We start from the raw sequence: 8,119 nt of genomic DNA on the forward strand, positions 1-8,119 counted from the left end.
ATCTAGACACATCAAATGACTGCATGAGCGCTGATATTATTGACTCTTTGGTGGAAGAGATCAATATGACAGAAAGTCTAGAATCAGAGATAGAGGACATCTTCAAGGATGTTCAGCCTGATCAGGAGGAACTAGAGGAAATAAAAGAATTTTTGAAAATTCCTCAGGAAGAGGATAAGCCTCCCAAACCTGAGCTCAAACCACTACTACCATCCCTGAAGTATGCATTTCTGGGAGAGGGTGATACTTTTCTAGTGATCATAAGCTCTGCTTTAAATTCACAGGAAGAAGAAGCACTAATTCAAGTGCTAAGGACACACAAGACAGCTCTTGGATGGTCCATAAGTGATCTTAATGGCATTAGCCCAGCAAGATGCATGCACAAGATCCTATTGGAGGATAATGCCAAACCAGTGGTTCAACCACAAAGGCGGCTAAATCTAGCCATGAAGGAGGTGGTGCAGAAAGAGGTCACTAAATTACTAGAGGCTGGGATTATTTATCCTATTTCTGATAGCCCCTGGGTGAGCCCTGTCCAAGTTGTCCCCAAGAAGGGAGGCATGATAGTGGTTCATAATGAAAAGAATGAACTGGTTCCTACAAGAACAGTTACAGAGTGGTGTATGTGTATTGACTACAGAAGGCTCAATACAGCCACCAGAAAGGATCATTTTCCTTTACCATTCATAGACCAGATGCTAGAAAGACTAGCTGGTCATGATTATTACTATTTTTTGGATGGCTATTCAGGTGACAACCAAATTACAGTAGATCCTCAGGACCAAGAGAAAATAGCATTCACTTGTCCTTCTGGCGTGTTCGCCTACAGAAGAATGCCTTTTGGTCTGTGTAATGCACCTGCAACTTTTCAGAGATGCATGTTATCCATCTTCTCTGATATGGTAGAGAAGTTCCTGGAAGTCTTCATGGATGACTTCTCAGCATATGGAGACTCATTCAGCTCCTGTCTTAATCATCTAGTATTTGTCCTGAAAAGGTGCCAAGAGACTAACCTGGTCTTAAACTAGGAGAAATGTCACTTTATGGTGACTGAAGGAATTGTCCTTGGGAACAAAATTTCAGGCAAGGGAATAGAGGTGGATCAAGCAAAGATAGAAGTAATTGAAAAATTACCACCACCTACCAATGTTAAGGCAATCAGAAGCTTTCTAGGGCATGCAGGATTTTACAGAAGGTTCATAAAGGACTTTTCAAAAATTGCAAAACCTCTAAGCAACCTGCTAGCTGCTGACACACCATTTGTGTTTGACATAGAGTGTCTGCAGGCGTTTGAGACTCTGAAAGCCAAGTTGGTCACAGCACCAGCATCTCTGCACCAGATTGGACATTACCATTTGAACTAATGTGTGATGCCAGTGACCATGCCATTGGTGCAGTGTTGGGACAGAGGCATAACAAGCTTCTGCACGTCATTTATTATGCTAGCCGTGTTCTAAATGACGCATAGAAGAATTACACAACCACAGAGAAAGAGTTACTTGCAGTGGTTTATGCCATTGACAAGTTTAGATCCAATTTAGTAGGGTCAAAAGTGATTGTGTACACTGACCATGCTGCTCTTAAATACTTACTCACAAAGCAGGATTCAAAACCCAGGCTCATAAGGTGTGTGTTGCTTCTGCAAGAGTTTGACATAGAAATAAGAGACAGAAAAGGGACAGAGAACCAGGTAGCTGATCATCTGTCCCGAATAGAACCAGTAGCTGGGGCATCCCTCCCTTCTACTGAGATCTCTGAGACCTTTCCAGATGAGCAACTCTTTTCCATTCAGGAAGCTCCATGGTTTGCAGACATTGCAAATTATAAAGCTGTGAGGTTTATACCCCAGGAGTATAGCAGTGTGCAAAGAAAAAAATTGATTTCTGATGCCAAGTACTACCTATGGGATGAGCCATATCTCTTTAAGAGATGTGCAGATGGAATGATCCGCAGATGTGTACCTAGAGAAGAAGCACAAAAGATCCTATGGCATTGCCATGGATCACAGTATGGGGGACATTTCGAAAGTGAGCGAACAGCCACTAAGGTCCTCCAATGTGGCTTCTACTGGCCTACTCTCTATAGAGATGCCCGAGAATTTGTGCGTAACTGTGACAGTTGCCAAAGAGCTGGTAACTTGCCTCATGGGTATGCCATGCCTCAACAAGGGATCTTAGAGATTGAATTGTTTGATGTATGGGGTAATGACTTCATGGGTCCGTTCCCACCATCATATTCAAACACTTACATTCTGGTGGCGGTGGACTATATATCTAAATGGGTATAAGCAATTGCCACACCCAATAATGATACTAAAACCATGCTGAAATTCCTCCAGAAACACATCTTCAGCAGGTTTGGTGTTCTCAGAGTACTAATTAGTGATGGGGGCACTCACTTCTGCAATAAACAGCTGTACTCTGCTATGGTCTGATATGGAATTAGCCACAAAGTAGCAACTCTGTATCATCCACAGACAAATGGGCAAGCTGAAGTCTCTAATAGAGAGCTAAAAAGAATCCTGGAACGGACTGTTATTGCCCGTAGAAAGGATTGGGCAAAGAGCTTGGATGATGCTCTGTAGGCATACAGAACAGCATTCAAGACTCCTATAGGAACCTCTCCATACCAACTTGTATGTGGGAAGGCCTGTCATCTGCCCGTGGAACTGGAACATAAAGCCTACTGGGCAACCAGATTCCTAAACATGGATGCTAAGTTAGCCGGTGAAAAAAGATTACTCCAGCTAAATGAGCTAGAGGAGTTCGGACTCAGTGCCTTTGAAAATGCAAAAATTTATAAGGAAAAGGCAAAGAAGTGGCATGACAAGAAGTTGTCATCCAGAGTCTTTGAGCCAGGACAAAAAGTTCTGCTCTTCAACTCTAGGCTCAGACTATTCCCAGGAAAACTTAAATCCCGGTGGAGGGGTCCGTATGTGATTACAAGAGTGTCACCATATGGATATGTTGAGCTTCAGGATATTGATTCTGACAAAAAGTTCATTGTTAATGGACAGAGGGTCAAACATTATCTTGAAAGCAATTTTGAGCAGGAATGCTCAAAATTGAGGCTTGAATGAGTCTCAGTAAAGGTCCAGCTAAAGACAATAAAGAAGCGCTTGCTGGGAGGCAACCCAGTCTTTGATAGGTCATTTGTTTTACTTAGTAAAAGTTTGATGTATATTCTTCAAGGTTGATCAGCAAAATTGAAGGAATTTACGGAGTTACAGAAAGATTCAGTGAAAAAAGCACAGAAAAGGAGCTTGCTGGCAAGAAAACGCCAGTAAAGGGCACCCTGGGCGTTAAACGCCAGAATGGATACCATTCTGGGCGTTTAACGCCAGTAAAGGTACCATTTTGGGCGTTAATGAGCGGATAATTTGTACGCTTTTTGGCATTGTTTTTAGTATGTTTTTAGTACGATCTGGTTAGTTTTTAGTATATTTTTATTATTTTTTAGTTAAAATTCACCTTTCTGGACTTTACTATGAGTTTGTGTGTTTTTCTGTGATTTCAGGTATTTTCTGGCTGAAATTGAGGGACCTGAGCAAAAATCTGATCCAGAGACTGAAAAGGACTGCAGATGCTGTTGGATTCTGACCTTTCTGCACTCGAAGTGAATTTTCTGGAGCTACAGAAGCCCAATTGGCGCACTCTCAACGGCGTTGGAAAGTAGACATCTTGGGCTTTCCAGCAATATATGATAGTCCATACTTTGCCCAAGATTTGATGGCCCAAACCGGCGTTCAAAGTTACCTTCAGAATTCCCAGCGTTAAACGCCGGAACTGGCACCAAAGTGGGAGTTAAACGCCCAAACTGGCACAAAAGCTGGCGTTTAACTCCAAGAAGAGTCTCTACACGAAAATGCTTCAATGCTCAGCCCAAGCACACACCAAGTGGGCCCAGAAGTGGATTTTTATGTCTTTTACTCATCTTTGTAAACCTTAAGCTACTAGTACTCTATAAATAGGACCTTTTACTATTGTATTTTCATCTTGGTTCTTCTGGTTCCCTCTCTGGGGCCGAAACCAATGATCACTCTTGTTCTTATGTATTTTCAACGGTGGAGTTTCTACACACCATAGATTAAGGTGTGGAGCTCTGCTGTACCTCGAGTATTAATGCAATTACTATTGTTCTTCCATTCAATTCCGCTTGTTCTTGTTCCAAGATATCACTTGTTCTTCAACTTGATGAATGTGATGATCCGTGACACTCATCATCATTCTCACCTATGAACGTGTGACTGACAACCACCTCCGTTCTACCTTAGATTGGGTGAATATCTCTTGGATTCCTGATACACGATGCATGGTTGATCGCCTGACAACCGAGCGCTCGCCTGACAAACGAGCCAGCCATTCCGTGAGATCAGAGTCTTCGTGGTATAGGCAAGAACTGATGGCGGCATTCAAGAGAATCCGGAAGGTCTAACCTTGTCTGTGGTATTCTGAGTAGAATTCAATGATTGAATGACTGTGACGTGCTTCAAACTCCTGAGGGCGGGGCGTTAGTGACAGACGCAAAAGAATCACTGGATTCTATTCCGGCCCGATCGAGAACCGACAGCTGGATAGCCGTGCCGTGACAGGGTGTGTTGAACATTTCCACTGAGAGGATGGGAGGTAGCCACTGACAACGGTGAAACCCTTGCATAAGCTTGCCATGGAAAGGAGTAAGAAGGCTTGGATGAAGACAGTAGGAAAGCAGAGAGACGGAAGGGACCAAGCATCTTCATACGCTTATCTGAAATTCCCACCATTGAATTACATAAGTATCTCTATCTTTATCTTTATGTTTTATTCATCATCTATACCCATTTGAGTCTGCCTGACTAAGATTTACAAGGTGACCATAGCTTGCTTCATACCAACAATCTCTGTGGGATCGACCCTTACTCGCGTAAGGTTTATTACTTGGACGACCCAGTACACTTGCTGGTTAGTTGTGCGAAGTTGTAGTGATCACAATTTTGTCCACCAAGTTTTTGGCGCCGTTGCCGGGGATTGTTTCGTGTATGGACAACTGACGGTTCATCTTGTTGCTTAGATTAGGTATTTTTCTTCAGAGTTCTTAAGAATGAATTCTAGTGTTTCAAGATGATGTTCTTATCATCACCAAAGCTGATTGATTCTCATCAATTTAGCTCTTGAATGCAATGTCCTGCTGAAGCTTGGCTATCCATGTCTAATTTCTTTAGACTAAAGCTTTAGACTAACATTGCATGATTCCTGGAATTCTCATTAAGAATTTTGATACCTTTATTTTCTTTTTCCACTTAATTTTCGAAAAAAAAACCAAAAAATTTACAAAATCATAAAAACCAAAAAAATATTTTATGTTTCTTATTAAGTCTAGTGTCTCATTTTAAGTTTGGTGTCTTGCATGCATTGTTTATTTGATCTTGGTTCTATTTTCAAGTCAATGGTACAGGGAACTGAAGATTCAGAACATGCAGCAGACGAATTACACAGAAAAAGCTGGGCGTTCAAAACGCCCAGTGAAGAAGGACAGACTGGCGTTTAAACACCAGCCAGGGTGCCTGGTTGGGCGTTTAACGCCCAAAAAGGTAGTGCATTGGGCGTTAAACGCCAGAATGTGCACCATTCTGGGCGTTTAACGCCAGGATGTCACAAGAGGGAAGATTTTGTTTTCAAATCAATTTTTTTTCAAGTTTTCAAAATTTTTCAAAATCAAATCATATCTTTTCAATAAAATCTTTTTCAAAATCAATTTCTTTCCTTTTTCAAAGATACTTGCTAACAATTAATGATTTGATTGAACAATTCAAGTATGTTGCCTTTTCTGTTGAGAAAGGTTTAATGTTTGAATCATATCTTTTCTTGTTAGGCAAGTCATTAATTTTTAAAATCAAATCTTTTTAAATTTGTTTTAAAATCATATCTTTTCAATCATATCTTTTTAAAACCATAACTTTTCAATCAAATCTTTTTAATCACATCTTTTTCAAAATAGTTTTCAATCATATCTTTTTAAATTCTAATTTCAAAATCTTTTTCAAAAATTACTTGATTTCTTTCCTACTCTTGGTTTTCGAAAATCAATTAAAGTTTTTCAAAATATTTTCAAAATCTTTCACTTAATTTTCGAAAATTTCTTCCTCTCTTCTCACATCCTTCTATTTATGGAGTATCACTCCTCCTCAATGCACAATTCGAACTCTGTCTCACTAAGTTCGAATTCTTCTACCTCTTTCTTCTATTTTTCTTTTCCTCTGACACCTCAAGGAATCTCTATACTGTGACATAGATGATTCCATATTTTCTTGTTCTCTTCTCTTTCATATGAGCAGGAACAAAGACAAAGGCATTCTTGTTGAAGCTGACCCTGAACCTGAAAGGACCTTGAAGCAAAAGCTAAGAGAAGCTAAGGCACAATTCTCTGTAGAGGACCTAACCGAATTCTTCAAAGAAGAAGAACACATGGCAGCCGAAAACAACAACAATGCAAGGAAGGTGCTGGGTGACTTTACTGCACCTACTCCCGACTTCTATGGGAGAAGCATCTCTATCCCTGCCATTGGAGCAAACAACTTTGAGCTTAAGCCTCAATTAGTTTCTCTAATGCAACAGAATTGCAAGTTCCATGGACTTTCATTGGAAGATCCTCATCAGTTCTTAGCTGAATTCTTGCAAATCTGTGACACTGTCAAGACTAATGGGGTTGACCCTGAGGTCTACAGACTTATGCTATTCCCTTTTGCTGTAAGAGACAGAGCTAGGACATGGTTGGACTCACAACCTAAAGAAAGCCTGAACTCTTGGGAAAAGCTAGTCAATGCCTTCTTGGCAAAGTTCTTTCTACCTCAAAAATTGAGTAAGCTTAGAGTGGAAGTCCAAACCTTCAGACAGAAAGAAGGAGAATCCCTCTATGAAGCTTGGGAAAGATACAAACAATTAATCAGAAAATGTCCTTCTGACATGCTTTCTGAATGGAGCATCATAGGTATTTTCTATGATGGTCTCTCTGAACTATCCAAGATGTCTTTGGATAGCTCTGCTGGAGGATCTCTTCATCTGAAGAAGACGCCTGCAGAAGCTCAAGAACTAATTGAAATGGTTGCAAATAACCAATTCATGTACACTTCTGAAAGGAATCCTGTGAACAATGGGACAAATCAGAAGAAAGGAGTTCTTGAGATTGATACTCTGAATGCCATATTGGCTCAGAATAAAATATTGACTCAGCAAGTCAATTTGATTTCTCAAAGTCTGTCTGGAATGCAAAATGCACCTGGCAGTACTAAGGATGCTTCATCTGAAGAAGAAGCTTATGATCCTGAGAACCCTTCAATGGAAGAGGTGAATTACATGGGAGAACCCTATGGAAACACCTATAATTCTTCATGGAGAAATCACCCAAATTTCTCATGGAAGGATCAAGAGAGACCTCAACAAGGTTTCAATAACAATAATGGTGGAAGAAACAGGTTTAGCAATGGCAAGCCTTTTCCATCATCTTCTCAGCAACAGACAGAGAATTCTAAGCAGAACCACTCTGACTTAGCAACCATGGTCTCTGATCTAATCAAAACCACTCAAAGTTTCATGACTGAAACAAGGTCCTCCATTAGGAATTTGGAGGCACAAGTGGGACAGCTGAGCAAGAAAATTACTGAACTCCCTCCTAGTACTCTTCCAAGCAATATAGAAGAAAATCCAAAAGGAGAGTGCAAGGCCATCAACATGGCCGAATTTGGAGAGGAGGGAGAGGCAGTGAACGCCACTGAGGAAGACCTCAATGGACGTCCACTGGCCTCCACTGAGTTCCCCAATGAGGAACCATGGGAATCTGAGGCTCAAAATGAGACCATAGAGATTCCATTGGACTTACTGCTGCCATTCATAAGCTCTGATGAGTATTCTTCCTCTGAAGAGGATGAGTATGTCACTGAAGAGCAAATTGCTAAATACCTTGGAGCAATCATGAAGCTAAATGACAAGTTATTTGGTAATGAGACTTGGGAGAATGAACCTCCTTTGCTCACCAAAGAACTGGATGACTTGTCTAGGCAGAAATTACCTCAAAAGAGACAAGATCCTGGGAAGTTTTCAATACCTTGTATCATAGGCACCATGACCTTCAAGAAGGCTCTGTG

At 40.8% G+C, this 8,119-nt stretch overlaps 1 non-coding gene across 1 annotated transcript; it reads right to left on the bottom strand.

The window, feature by feature from the left end:
* Positions 1–6,839: 6,839 nt before the first annotated feature.
* Positions 6,840–6,947, bottom strand: LOC130971436 (small nucleolar RNA R71). Its single transcript, XR_009082656.1, has one exon. It is a non-coding gene; the product is annotated as a small nucleolar RNA R71 (small nucleolar RNA).
* Positions 6,948–8,119: the final 1,172 nt, after the last annotated feature.

Source organism: Arachis stenosperma, chromosome 3 (assembly GCF_014773155.1).
Source record: "Arachis stenosperma cultivar V10309 chromosome 3, arast.V10309.gnm1.PFL2, whole genome shotgun sequence".
NCBI classification, from domain to species: domain Eukaryota; kingdom Viridiplantae; phylum Streptophyta; class Magnoliopsida; order Fabales; family Fabaceae; genus Arachis; species Arachis stenosperma.